The sequence below is a fragment of the Vidua chalybeata genome, chromosome 2, assembly GCF_026979565.1.
Source record: "Vidua chalybeata isolate OUT-0048 chromosome 2, bVidCha1 merged haplotype, whole genome shotgun sequence".
NCBI classification, from domain to species: Eukaryota; Metazoa; Chordata; class Aves; order Passeriformes; family Viduidae; genus Vidua; species Vidua chalybeata.
The window spans coordinates 27,113,779-27,129,039 of record NC_071531.1 but is presented as its reverse complement, the minus strand read 5'-3'; the positions used below and the strand labels follow the sequence as shown (position 1 = coordinate 27,129,039).

The 15,261-nt window shown below is 41.6% G+C and overlaps 1 protein-coding gene across 2 annotated transcripts in view; it reads left to right on the top strand.

Annotated features, from left to right (window-relative positions):
* LIMS1 (LIM zinc finger domain containing 1) overlaps nt 1-15,261 on the top strand; it is a 67,931-nt gene that overhangs the window by 2,676 nt on the left and 49,994 nt on the right. The window lies entirely within an intron of this gene.

Here is a 15,261-nt window from a genome sequence, read left to right as displayed (position 1 = left end):
CAGAGAAAAACATTAGGTTCTCTGTTCAGAACCATTATTATCTTAAGCTTTTGTAGTTTCCTAGAACAAACAGAGTTTTTCTTTGTAGCAAGAAATGCAGGCCAGCATGCAGCAAAATACTGGAAAAAGCCAGGTCCTCCTGACTCCAAGTATAACTACGCTTGAAAAACAAGTACAGACTCATTGGATTTACAGTTCTTATTTCACTGTAGACTGTGAAGCTGAAAAACAGGGGCACACTTCATGGTGTTACTGGCTCTGATAGGGGTTTCTAAATAAGAAGCTAAATGTGGTGCTGCAGTTTGGTCTCAGTTGTAGTGCACAAGTCTTTTTCTTACAACTTGCTCCATACAGTTACTGCAGGGGAACCATTAATGGTCTGCAATATACAGAGGGTGGTTTGCACAGTTAACAAATTCTTTCTCAAGTTGCAGTGAAATATTTATTATTGGAGCACTTAAGGCAATCCTTTCAGCTCCTGCAATTGTGGCTTCATGCTGTGTGTTAGGTTACACATCCTGATTTGTCTGTGCTTTGTTCTCTTCCAAAGCCCAGTTCAAAAGTTTTTCACTCCGTCGCATAATGCAATCTCTTATTACTTTTCAATATAGGGAGGCTTTAATTATTAGCTGTGCTAAAAGCAGCTTGATAGTCAGTGGGGAAATTACTTGTGTCAGGCCTTTCCACGATGGTGAGTGCTGATGACAAGGAAAGTGAAACTGACAGTCACGTTTTCATAGCCAAAGCCTTCCCTTGTCTAAGCTATGCCTGGTGTGAACCAAGCAGCCGTGTACGTGGTCTGCTGTTCTTGTCGTGTTGGGATGTGCTACAGAGCACGTCACCCTTAACAGCCTGTGCAGAAATGCTGCTGTTGGGGCACAAAGGGTGAAAGATCCTAATTCAGTCTGACAATTAGGGAAAATGTAGCAGGGGACTGTGCCCTGGGGTTAATATTTTTCTTCCAATTAGGATGCTTCTTTGCAATTATTTTAGCATTTCCCTTCCTGTGGTGTGTAAGTCTTTATGAAAATGCTGACTTCTGTGTTTTAAACAGATAGAAGCAGGGGGAAAAACAAGTCTGGATACTGTAATTTCCTTGTAATTACTATGGTTTTGTGTACCATAGGAACTCTTTATGTCAAACAGTTTGCTGAATTTGTCTCAGCATCGGGTGGCTGTCAGCAATATGCAGGATGCCAGAAGCTGATGGTGTGGACAATGACAAACTATGGACAAAGTGGACCTCCCCTACAGCCTGAAACCATGTTCCTCTGCCAAAATGGCATAGTCTGGAGCACCCTATAGTGCATGAAAAATAGCATTACAACATGGTTGGCACCCAGGAAGAGGTTTTATGCTCTGTATTTTTCATATTGATTGCTTTTCTTTATATGATAAATAAGAAGTTCTCGAATTCCAGCTTGGATGATCCTTCTTTTCATCACTTTTTGATTTATTAAAAAACCTCACCAGCCACTTCTGTAGAATTCAGTGAGAAGGTGGGTCCTTAATCATGTGGATTTAGGGTTGTTTCAAACACTGGTTGCATCAAATAGTTTGAAGAACTGAGAACACACTGGTGGATATGTTGTCTGAGTAAAACCTAAACTGGTGTGAAGAGTAGAGTTAAAACCAGGGGGGGTGTGGGTTTATTTCTTGTATCATGGGTGGGGAATTGATGTGGATCTTCTGGGGAGCTAAGGCATTGTAATGACTTTATGAACATTTCCTGGGTGGCCAGAGCAGCGCAGGGTTGCTGCTGTGCTCAAAATTAAAAGGGTTTTCTCTATTAATATGTTGTTTTATTGTAGTTGGGGGCACTGGGAAAGACCACAGCAAAGCAATACAGTAATGCCTGCAAATATTTGGGAGGCAACAACATGGCAAACTGGCTTCAGTCCAGACCTCACACTGACATTCTGCAGCTGTGGGATTGATGTGGGGAGAGGGAACCACACAGAGAATTTCAAATCCACCCTGAGAGGGGAAAAAAGGGACCTTGATACTTTGCAAGGACTCTTTTGTGGGGGCCTGGCCATCCCCACCGGGGCTGGGTACTGCCTGGCCAGGGCAAGGAACTGGCTGTCAGCCTCCTGTCTTGCAGAACAACAGCATCCCTGAGATCTCTTTTGGTGTCTCTTGGCACACTCCACCTCTGATTTGGGAATGAAAAATACACTTGGCGAGTAGGGTAGAAAGGGATGCCACTGGCACTGCTAGGGTAAGGCAGCCCCTGTGGATTCAGGGATGAATTGGCACAGTGGCCTCTGCTTGCAAAACCCTCTGGTTTTCGGGAGGAAACGCTTGCAAATAGGCACATATTGCTGAGCTTTGTGTATGTTCTCTTCTGAACTGTGCTGGTAGTAGCACAGACTTGTGTTTCATGGCAGAGAGATGGGCATTTGTGCTGTATGAAGTAACTTATTTTTGCTAGGTTCTGCTGTGAGTGGGCTGAAATTCACTTGGCAATGGCTGTCTCCCAGACCCAGCTCTGGCCAGTGTTATGATTCAGGACAGATCATCTATGGGCCATGCCAGGGCAGCTGCTCTTCCCATGGGCAGTGATGATTACACAGATGTTTTAATTAAGCATATGGTTGTGTTACAGCCGCCTGGGGTGACATGCACATTCCTGTCCCCCAATATTTCTTGTGCCAGCACCAGGGACTTGAACCAGCTGAAAACCTATGGTGAGGGAGATTGGTAGATACATAGATTTTAAACTGAGTTTGTCTCAATCTGGATCGATTCCTTGATCTTGTGGGTGGCAATGATGTTCATGGGAAAGAGCTTGGGAAAGGTGGCAATAGCCATTTCAGCAGAGAGCGGTGTGAAAAGTGGAGTTGTGTGACAAGGTGTTGGGGATTTAAAGAAGGAGGGAGCAGTGTTTGGTGATGGTCTGGGTTGGGTCTGGGGACTGCTTGTGGCTGCCCTGGGTGCGACGTCAGGGTGGGGAGTCCATGCTCTGATGCTCTGGAAGAAGGATCACCTATCTGCCTACAGGTTGTTGTGGAAGGATTGTCTGGGCAATTTTGCTTTCTGTTGTGGCAAGTGCACTTGAGTGTGTTCTCTCTGCAGCTTGCTGTCCCCTCTTACTGCTCTGCCTGAAGGGAAACCACCCTGGCAGTGGTTTGTCACAGTTCTCACTGAATTGGTTTGCAGAAGTTCACCTTCAAAGGATTCAGAGAAAGGAAGTCTCGTGTCCTGCCCCCCGCCCAACACGTGGTTTATGGTTAGAAAAGGCACAGAGAATAGTGACGCATCTTGATGCCTGTTTAAATCTACCTGACATTTGTTGGTATGACAAGACTTCATGATCTGGAGATGCCCATGAGCTTTCTTCACCCATTGCTTTCAGGTCCCAGAGGAACTGGATGCTGTTTGTACCCACTTATACTGTCAGAAAAAAAAAAAAAAATGGAACAAGATATGCTATGAGCACTTGCAGGCTGAGCTCTGCCATGCAGAGACAGAGCTGTGGGACAGCCACAGCACACGTGGCTGCTGGCTTTTTCTCAACCACTGTGCCCTGGAGACAAAGCAGGCTGTGAGAGAGGGGCTTGTTGGGTGGGAGGTGTCGATCAGCTTCACTGGAACTGAAATAAGGACAGGCACTTCTGTAATGAGACATTTCTGTAGTACTTTAAACAACCCAGAAAACTTTTTTTCTCCTTTATGTGCTTCCTTTTGTGAGTCTATGCAGTTGCAAGAGAGAGGCAATATTCTGATTATATGAAAAAGGATTTGAAATGGAGCATTTTAAAGCTGCTGTTGTTAAGAAAAAGCTGACTTTTGAATCTTTGTTCCTTCATTCACATTTTTTTCCTTTTTGTTAGCCAGTCTCAGGAAATGAGAACATTCTTTTGGCTTTCCTTGCCTGAGTCACATCTTATATATATATCTATCTCTATATAAAAATATGTTAAAACATCTGGAGATGTTTGTTTCAGAGAGGTACTTGTTTTGTATTAGAGTGTCTGAACTTTAAGTGTTTATACACAGTTGGATGTTTCCAGAATTTCCCATACTTCTCTGGTTACAAGGACATGTATATATTGCTCTCAGAAAAGCAGAGGGAAATGTGCTGATAACCTAGGGAATATATACAAATAAGTAAAAGTGAAGCCTTTCAAGAAAGTGAGAATTTTCTATTTTTTTTTTTAAATTAAACTATCAAAGCTATTGTTTACCTTGAGTTGCATCCAAATATGTAGTTGTTTAATGTTTGCTATGTATTAAAAAATAAAGGTGTGAAGAGGGAAATCAGAAAATACTAGTATCTTTTTCCTTGTTCTTTTTTTCTTTAAAAAAAGGGGAAGGAAGTTTTTAAAAGCTTATTACACCCATCTCTGCTACTGAGTGGGCTGACACTGGGCTCTGGCAGTGCTCTGAGTGCACGGTGGGGTCTCCCTGCCTCCCTCTGTCCTCCCACCGGGGTCACACGGAGATCGTGAGACCGCTCGAAAGGAAAAACAAAAATCCATTTAGTTTAAACCAAAGGCCAAATATTTAACTTTAGTGGGGGAGGTGGTGAGATTTAGGAGAACGAGTAAAATTCCCACCCTTGGTTGTTTAACATAGCTGCACTGAAAATAATGGGAAGCCAGGGATGGTGGGTGCTGGTGGTGTCCTGTGCAGGGAGGGATGCAGGGATGGCAGCGGGGTGTGAGGATTCCCCTAATGGGCTCCATCTGCCATGACCACATAATCTCCAGGTGTTCACAGCAGCTTCTCCTCCCACAACTTCCACTGAAATGCCCTTGAGTTTATGGCTTGGATACAAAACCGCTCACTGATCAAATATTTTGATTGCATCCTGGCCTTCCTGTTAGTTTCTTTGATCTTTTCTGATTAGTGGATTATAGCAGACTTTCAAAAGTCTTGTTTGTTGAAATAGTTGTATAAATATGATCCTCGGGGTAGGTGTTATTTAGAAACGTACTTATCTCCCAGAAAAAAGTACTTATCTCCTCCTTTTGCCCCTTTAGTGGGCTCATTTGCTATTGTGCATCAAAGAAGTGTGATTTCTGTAATTATATCAGAGCATAGCAGTTTATTGTTAATTGTTTGAAATAATCCAAAGGCCAGTGGGTCTTATTCTTTTGGCTGATTCCCTGCTCATTCAGACACTGAAGAACTGTTTCAGGTTCACATTTGAAAAAAAAAAAAAGAAATACAAGAAACTCACAGAACCTGGACAGTCTGGGGTGGGGTGGAACTAAAGGCCTCGCAGCCCTGGAGTGAATCCCCCTGTGTTGAATTCTCTCACAGTTAAAATTTGTCTCTTTTCAAAGTGAAAAGGCTCCCCTTCTCCACAGGCATCCTGCTGATATGATGTCCCTTCTGAAATGGCTTCGTGCAGCCTCACTTAATGCCATGCTGGAAGCTGGATGCCTTCAGGCACTGGCACAGTGCTATCTGGTCACCATGTGGGGTTTAGCTTTGTGGAGAGATGAGTTCTACCATAGCTTTGCAGTCAGATGAAGTGAGGGAGGAGGGCTGGAATATTGCTGGTGGCTACACATGGTGTGAGCCTGAAGGTCAAAATTTCCAAACTTTGTCTAAGACTGAAAGCCACATTTTCCTTATTGTCACATGAATGATAGGAATTATCAAACTTCACTCCAGCAGGACCTGGATAGAAGTTGAGGGTTTTCAGGGGTGGTGGGGTGTTCCATGTGTCAGGGCTCTCAAGGAAAGGTGGGATTCTCCTTGGTGTTAGCTCATACCCGAGGCAAATCTCACCCTGCAGCTGCTGCTCTTCCGACCCATCCAATCGAGGTGAACATGTCCCCTGCCCAAGGCAGACCTGTCCTCCAACCCAAACCTTTCTATTATCCCCTCCACAGCCTGCATTAAAATCTGCTGCTGGACTGGGCTTTCATCTTGAAAAGTACAGAGCAAATGAAGCACTGTTTTGAGTGTCATGTATTAACGAGGCTGCTTCATTTTGATGTGAGTGAAGCTCTCTGTGCTTCTGATTGCTGATGCACTGCAAGGGAGAAATAATTTGGACTTCTTGTGTCAAATTGCATCTGAGTCACAAATGTGAAAATCAATATTTTTATCATTAGCATGCAGAGGTGGGCAAACAGTACAGTTAAGAGGATCCTTGACATCACCCTTGGGAGAATTACTAGCGGATGAAAAAATGGCAAAGGATCCAGGAACAGTAAGATTGCATTACTGCTTAGGTTTCATGAGAAATCTTTCTGCTCACCTTGGGCTATTTATTCATTTATGAATAGCTTTGTCAACTTGTACTTGAAAGAGACATTCAAGAAGTTTAATGTCATTGCGTGATACTGGTGTCTTTTCAGGGCAATTTCAGGCAGGACAGATTCCCAATGAAGGCAGGATTACATAATGAGTATTTTGTGTCATCTGAGGTGAAAGTGGTCTAATAATTTTTACCTGATGGATTTTGGTAATGTTTAGCTGTGAAGTGGCTTGATTTCAGTTGTGGATTTTCTGTTAAGTCGAATAGCACACAGATAAAAATGCATGTACAAAAAGAAGCACCAGAGTTCACAGAAGGGATGGGATGGGGCAGGTGCTGGGATCTCAGTCACTGTGTGCCCAGCAGAGCAGCTGTAGTCATCTGAGCCATCACTAGGGTGGCTGAGGTGGTGGTAATGTGGCCTGGGAGGTTTTCTGTGGGAAGAAGGGCTCTGTTCTCCCAGAGGAGGAACTGCACCACTGAAAGCTGTCTTCTAGTGTCTAGCCTGTGTAGGCATGAAGGGTGTTGATGGTACAAATGTCAAACAGAGGACTTTTATATATGAGTAGTGTTCCTTCTTTGGTTTGCATTGTCAGGTATTTGCCAGTTGTCCATGCCACAGTGGGAGGAGAATATACTGAAAAGCTGCTGAGTCCAGATTTTTTAACCTATCATTAATCCTTTGCCATGAAAGCAAATGCAAAATTAGCAGGGCCTCAGTTCCAAGTCAAAAGGTTTTTCAAACTTGAAAAGAATAATAGATCAGCTGTGTTCATGGTTTAAATAGTAATGTTCTTGGAGATGCAAGGAAGGCAGGGTCTACCTGAATTAATTGTGAAGAAATTCACCATTCAAAAAATGCTTTTCTTTATACCACAGAGGTCTTGTGGTTTCAAGTTCATGTGGATTTAAAGTTTAATAAGGCAAAAGCGTTGGTGCTGTCAGTATCCAATATTTCATGTTTTGGTGGTCAAGTGGAAGTGTTGTGAGGGCATTAACAGAATTGCATTAACTGAAAATTTTTCCTATGCTCTTTTCCTTATGATATTAAGAGAAGTCAGGGAGGACAAGGAGATCATATTTGTTTCAAGTATTCTTATCTTAAAGGGAACATTAAAAATGTTTAAAAAGGACACATTTGCTTTTCAGAAATTGATAGAAAGTGAAATGTGTCTAAGTAAAAAGAATCAATTTATTTAGTCTGAAGACAATACAGTCCTCATGCTCATGCAGCGTCCTTAAGTTAAATTTCTGAGTTCACTCAGGTCAAGTTGAGTTTAAATTTTAATTTCCTTGAAGCCAAGAACTCATGTGCAAAACACATGTCCTCAGTTAGCAGGACCTGGGTTCACCCCCACAGTTCGTGGCTTATGTGAGGGTTGAGTGAGGGTTACAAAATCTTTTTTTGTAACATAGATCTATCTGGCATATTAAATATTTAAACAAACCACACAGGTAAGAAGAGTAGCAGGAGAAAATACTTTTTTTTTTTTTAAGTGATTCTGCCATAAATTTTTCCTTAACTTTATTCATTGTGTACAAGCAGGTATTGCAATAGGGTGTTGTCTCCAAATTACTATTAGCAATTGCCTGGTCAGGCATATGAACAAACACAGGGTGCCCCTTCTGAAGTCTTTCCTCCAAGGCAAGAAATGCACCATCAGGAATTAAGATTTTAAAACCTCAGCAGATGATGATGTGGCACCAAAAGCACTGTGGCAAGGGGTGCTTTGGTGCCTGCCACCTCCACAAATAGTCTTTTGACATTTTGTCCTAGATGCTGGAAGTTGCACTTGCCCCTTGTCAGGATGCTGTGTACCAGAGGAGAAGCTGATGGTGTGGCATGGCACAGCTCAGCCAGGGGAGAAGTCCCAAACTCCTCGATGGGAGGTAAAGGTTACAGACCTTCCTGCCGTGTTCATCCTCATGGGCTTCCTTCACTGACATGCAAAGTTTGCTCCATATAAGTAACAAAGGAGTTGAGGGAAACAAGTAGCAGTATTGTGGAACATCAAGCACAAGGCAGTAGTTGTCAGCCTGCATAGTAACATGGGTGTGGGAGCCCTCCTGGCCACCTCACCAGGTGGTAATTCTGCCTCTCCTATCTTTTCTCAGCACCAGAAGAGTTTTTTCTTCTGTACCTTATCATTTTTTTATTGCCTTATGGTGGCATACTATGATGTTTGATTTCCTAATAACTGAGGTATATCCTGTTTCTTTGCTTCTGTAAATAACACATTTTGTGTGCTAAAACGTGTGCTTTTACAGAGGACACAAATCTTCAGTGCTTCATCAACCCACACTGCAGCAGTGCCTTTCTCTTCATCACAGAGGCATGATGAACCAGTTGTACTCATAACTTATGTGCAGGGGGGGAAGAGAGGAAACTGCTGAAGTCAGGGATGGTTGGCTTATTCAGTACTTATGAAGAGCCAAGCTGAGCTCAGTTCTAGCTAGCTGGCCAGGGTGCTACTGCTTGCTTCCTAGAGCTCTCTGCATAGCTACTACTTGCATGACCCCTTACAATCAAGTTCCTTTCAAATCTACAGGGGTGTGTTACTAACTTCAATAGAAATAGATTAATGAAGCTTTGTGACACTTTCTCAAGACTGTATGCATATAAATGGAGAATTCTGCACCAGTTTGATTACCTTCAGCATGTTGTTAGGGGCAAAGAAATGACCGTATGTTTGACCTCTCACTGTTTAACGTTTCTGATAATGTGCAAATTCTAGAGGTTAGTGTGTTAAACTAATACAGTTAAGATAGCAAGTCTTAACCTATTTTCCTCAAAGCCAGTTAAAATTCTACTGCCCTCTTTAATGGGGCTTGATGTAGTCTTAAGGGTCTGCAAGTGGAACATCAATGGCCAAATAAGACAAAATACCTGCTAATACTTGGAAACTAGTTCTGTCAGCTTTGAAACCTTGCTGTTTTGTCTGAGATATAGGGACAAAACCATCACTGTTTTGAATTAGCTCTGTATGGATGGTGCAGTAAGGTCGGCCTTGTAAGAGGAGGATATTTTCCTCATCTCTGATTTCTCATTTAAAGAAGAGCAGCTGGTTATTACACAGATGGGTCCAGCATGCCTGGCTAGTGTCACATCCCTGTGCCTGTAGATGAATGTCTTCAGCTGAAGTTGTCATACACTGGATTTGATACCTATTTTGTATACGTTACACTTGTTTTTATAAAAACTAACTAAGGCCATTTCAGCTTTTTTTTATACAAATTACCTGAATTTAATTTTAAAAATTGTCATTGTAACATATATATATATATATATATATATATATATATATAACCAGTTTTTTGCTGCAGTTGGGGTTTGCCTAGTTTGGCAACTGGCCATGCAGATGTAAATGTGTGAAAGAAAACAAAAATTGGAAAAGCAAAGTGAGCCACCAAAACCACAGGTCTGCTTGCTCATAGGGTCAGAGCCCAGATGAGTTTGGTTTCAGTCTTAGGCAGTGGAGTGTTACAAAGTTGTGTATTAACCCAGTGTACTGCTAACTAGTATCACTTAATTTACATTTTGGCCCAGTAGCCAGTTGGTGGTGGCCTGCATGTTGTTCTTTGGTTCAAACAAAGTGGTTATGGATGGGGAAGCAAGGAGGAGGTTCCTGTTCACTGGGGCTTTTGTGAGTGCTCAGTCACACCTCTCTGAAGTGTGAATTTTACAGCAAGTGAGCTGTGTTCATGAAAGGGAGCTGAGCTCTGGGTTGGCAGTGGAGTTACTGCTGCAAGTGGGTAGGGATTGGAGTGGGGTTGGTGTCTGTGGAACTGTGGATTGTGGGGCTCCTGGTGACTTGCCTGAGAGCCAGGCTCTGCTTCTGGCAGAGGTGAGGTCAGGGGATCTCTTGGTGTGGTGGTGTTCTGCACTAGTTAAATTTTGACAAAGCGTGGGCACCCATTCAAGAGAGAGCAGGGGAGAAGGGCTGTGCCTTGTAACAGTGGTTAGTGAATGATACACATGAATAAAAGAGCAGCAGGGAAGTTGACATTTATACATCAACTTGGTCAAGAGGATTTATGGTGCATCCCACAAGCTGTGGGGCTCTGAATCACCTGTGGTCAGGCAGTTCTGTACAGAAGAGGTTAAAGAAGGAAGGTGAATATAACACAGTATCTAAGTCACAGTGATTTCTAAGAATTTATATTGCTTGCTCAATGTTTCTTGCCTTAGTTGGCATTGTGCAAGTATTTTTCAGTGATATTAAGAACAGCACATTGGGGTTTAATGGTAAAACAGTATTTCTGTTAATTTGGTATCATCCCCCTGTTCCCTATGAACTAGATTTGATTTTGGACAACTGTAATGATTTATCCGTTAAGTTGCTGAAATCATAGTCTCTATGAGTGTTGTATTTTTTTTTTTTTTTCATTTCTAATTAATTTATGCTGTGGTTTCTACTGAGTGCTGAACACTCAGTAGAAGTGTTGGGCTGCTCAGAGCTACCTTTTATTATCTCCTTTGTAAACACTTGTGGAAAAGCCAATTTCTAAAGAGGATCGTTGCAAGGCAATGTTAGAAGAGATTTGCTGCCCTTGCAGTATCAAGTAATTGTGATATTAAACAGATTATTGGACTACTTTTGCTTTCACATTGTAGCATTCCCATTGTAGCATCCCAGAAGTTGAGGGGCTGGGAGAGGGAGTGCTTTAAGTACAATGATTGCTAAAAGCCAGTAAAAAGAGAAGAATAACTCTGCTGCAATGGGATTTTTAGAAGGGGCTAGCATTTTTAGATATGTTTTATTCCAGTTAACAGTACTGGCAGATTTCATTTGGGCTATAAGGAACTCTGGTTCCTATTCCACTTTCTGAAAGATAAAAATGTTGGTAGATTTCAGAGACACACTGGTAAGTTTAGGTGCAGCTTAGGGTTGGGCTTATACTTACGTATGATGCCACTTGGTGGGACAAACATGGTCAGACACAGGCACAAATGATGTGTTTAACTGGGCAGAGCACACAGCACAGTATTTATGCCAGCTGTTGGAAAACTAAAGGTATCTTCATGGTGGTACGTTTTATAGCAGGACAGGTTAGCTGCCACAACTGTTTTTAAAACATCTGGTCAGGGTAAGAAAGTTTCTGTGGACTGGTACTCAGCATCATCCTGTTGCAGCATGTTTGTACCCACCCAAGAAGCTGTGAAACAGGCTATGCGTAAACTGTGTCTCCGAGCTGTGATTTCAAGGAAATAGCAACTTGCTGAAGGTCAGAGAGCAAGCCAGGAATGGTATACAGATTTTGTTGTCGTTGTTTGTTTGGGGAAAAGAAAGCTTAAAAACAAACACACACAACCAGCAAACAAAACAAAGGTAGCCTTTGCTTTCCCAAACGTGTTGCTCTTAAGAGCATCAGCAGCGAGGTACTCTTGAACTGGCATTTCATCTCCTCCCTTATGAGGGAAGAACAGCCCCTATTGTTCCTTAGTGGTATCTGGTTTATGAATTTTTGTTTTTATACTCTTACTTCCAGGTTGATTGGACTGATTGTTCTGTGTTTGGGAAGATTCCTTTGAGCAGTCAAAGCATACTTTAATGATTGGCTTGAAGATAAAGCAACCTCCTCCCTGGGTAGAGGCTGTTGCTCTGAGCCCAAAAGGAGGGTGTTGTTCTCCAGCTCCTGTCTGGAAGGTGATGGCAGCCTAGCACAGTCCCCTCTTCCCTCCCTTTGGGTAGGTACGTGCCATTTGGCATGGTTGGCCAATTTTAATTCCTTAAATTTAATAAAACCATGCATTTCTATTGTATTTTATCCACATACAAATAGCATATTTATTAAGATTTCCCTAGCTGAAAGGAATTCAGTACGAAATCCTGTGGCTGTTCTGACAACAAGAAAATTTTATCTTTATTTCTCTTTCTTTCCTTTTGCCTCTTCCAGTGTATAGTTGCTGTTCCATGGTTCCTGGCACTGATGATTAAAACTGAGGGCTGATTTAATTTTTTTTTTAATATCTTTTGACATTTATAGGCTGAAAGTCATGGACATGGGAAAAACAGAAATTAAAGGAATTTTGTGCCACTTCGAGCATTTTTTTTTGAGAAAATCTGATTTAATTTCAAGTCTTAGGTACAGAATAGTTCAGGATTATTTAAATCTGTATAATTAAAAAGCTGTTTTTCTGTAATGAACCCAGGAAGAGGAGGCACTGGGTTACAAGTCCTGTTTTGGGAACCACTGAGCATCTGAAGCTGTTCTCATTCATGTCAGCGGAAGTTCAGAAACATTTCCCCAACCATTTTTTTGAAGGTGCTCCCCTGAGTCTCACTTTTGCATATTGTATTTCATATAATACTGGTGTATGTCACCTTCTCTGGCTTTATTACTGTCTTGAATTAATTTACTGGAATTCCTGTGCTTTCTTTTAAGCATTTACTCTTAACCACTAATAAATCTGGAACATATTCAGACTTGGTAAGATGTTGGACTTTACAGGATGAAACTTCATTGTTTCCCTTTATGGGCTGTGGCTTCCAAAATACCAATTATGGTAATTGCCTTCCCCTCCTTCCCACCATCCATCATCTGAAGTCCTCTCTTACTGCATCAGCTTTTTCTACCCAAACTGTCTCTGCCTATTGCTGCCTTTGTCTCCACTTCCTGCTGTGGGAAGAAAATTCCCTGCAAATCCCATCTGAACTGCTTCATCTGCAATGACTGCAAGAAGTTTTAAGTAACTTGAAATGGCACAGAAGAACAGCCAGAGGCCCAGCCTGAAAGATAAGATTTGAAATTAGAGTACATGCCTAACATCACACATTTTACTGAATTCTTGTTTTCACCCTTTTTTTTTTTTTGTTGTTGTTGTTGGTTTTCTCTTATTTGTTTCATTTTAAGTAGTTAGCATGGGTAGTGTCTTTTCACATTTCTGTGGCTGCCCCCTCCCCTTATTTTGAAGCTCAAAAATTAGTACTTAAATGTGTCCCATAAATCACAGAATCATGGAATTCTTAAGGTTGGAAGGGATCTCTGGAGATCATTTTGTCCAACCCCCCTACCAAGGCAGGACAGGAAGAGCAGTGACACAGGAATGTGTCCAGGTGGGTTTTGAATGCCTCCTTGAGGGAGGGAGATTTCACAGCCTCCTTGGGCAGCCTGTTCCACTGCTCTGCCACCCTCAGTGTAAAGAGGTTCTTCCTCATGTCGAGATGGAAATTCTTCAGTTTCAAATCTCTAGTTGTTGCAGACACCAGCATTAATTAGTGGATTTCTCTGGCCCCAATCTGTCTGTTCCTGGGTTGCATGTTCGCAGTCATGGGGGAGCCAAAAATGACAAAAAACCTCTGCTTTGCTCCCAATTGTCCCTGCTCGCATTTCACAGCATGGCAGTGATGTGGTGGTCACTGGGGTGGGGCAGGGAGCAGGGCACACAGGAGGTGCTGTGGGGATGTGACCAGCTGGACTCCTATGGCTGAGCTCCTGGCTGCTGAGTGTGGTTGTCTTGGGCTGTTTAGTTTGGTTTTTTTTAATTAAAACTTCCACTGCATTTCCCCCCCTCCGAATATGAAGGAACCCAGATTGTTTTTCCATATGTACATTCAGATGAAAATGGCTTTCTTCCTGTTTTTCTTTCTGTCAAAAGAACTATTGGATTTTTTGGAGTAATATTCAAAGACTTTCTTTTTCCCCTCAGGCTTATTCTTTACATTGGACTGATGCCTCATTTTTCAGTAGCAGATCAGAGCTACCAAAAAAGGAGTCTGATAGCTAAGCAAACTTCTTAAAATTTAATTTGGTACTTAATGAATCAACATTAGTAATTGTATGTTGCTGGCATTACTATGATCTAAAAATGGTAGTAAAATAAAGATGGTTTAGGCTGGGTTTTTTTTTTGCTGTCCTGAATGAATTCTGTTATGGGCTGTGTTCAAAATAGCTTGGTATCCTTGCAGATCTGTATTACTTAGAAAGCAGGAAAGTCAATTTTACAATTAACTTCTTTCTTTTTGAATATCTAGTACACAGAATTCACTTCTACCTTTTGTCAGGCACAACATCTGGGGATTTCCATTTCTTCTGCTAAGTCTTATGCTCAAATTAGGGTGGTGAGAGTTATTCTTAAAGATGTGCATCAGGCTTTTTTGATCTGTATGGCAGCACTATTTTCAAATAATTTCATAAGTTTTGAGTGCCTGTGGAAGTTCCAGGTTAAAGCAATGTCTGTCTAGGACTCATATTTTCCTTATCTATTGCTATCATTGATATAAGCATGTAACTCACCATAAGGGAATTAATTAAGGGGAAAAATAAGCATATAATTGTAATACTAGTTCTGTTACTGCTCTTGTTCTTCTAAGCTTGTCCTATTTTTCACACAAATAAAAATGACCCATACCTTACCCCACACCTGATGTTGCTGATCTTTTTACTTATTTATATGCTGAGTATTTGATGTGCTTCATTACTTGATGACTTGCTATTTTTAAAGCAGTTAGAAGTAAATAGAAATTGAAATGGGAATGCCCGTTGTCAGAGGAAGCACAAATGATGTGCCAAAAACCTACTGTGGCAGGTTAGTACTGACTTCAGACCTCTGTTTTTTTCTGGTTGTCAAGGATAACCCATGATAGTAATTATTTATCTGAACATGATTGTATATATGCATAACACATATGTGATGCATATTTAGGTTGCCTTAGAATCTCTGTGAATGCTCCTTCCTCACATTCTTTCATGAAGGGTGTGTGTCCACAGAGGCTTTAAAAATTACTTTTAAGGGAAAAAAAAAATCTTGAGAAATGGCACACCCTCTTGTTTGCAAAAACCCTTGTGCTGTTTTTCTTTTGGTTATGTTTCCTTTTGTTTTCTTTTTCCTTCCTGAGACTGATGCTACCTGAAAGTTGCCCTGGAGTATTTGATGGTGGTACTATCATAAGAGCCTGTGTGATGGGCCAATACCAGTGAGCAGATGACAGTTGCTGTAACCAGCTCTTAAACCCCTGCAGTCTCCTTGTGTGATGTTAGAACTGTATGCACATAATTTATAAATAAATAAATGTACCTGTATTGGGGATATGAGCTTA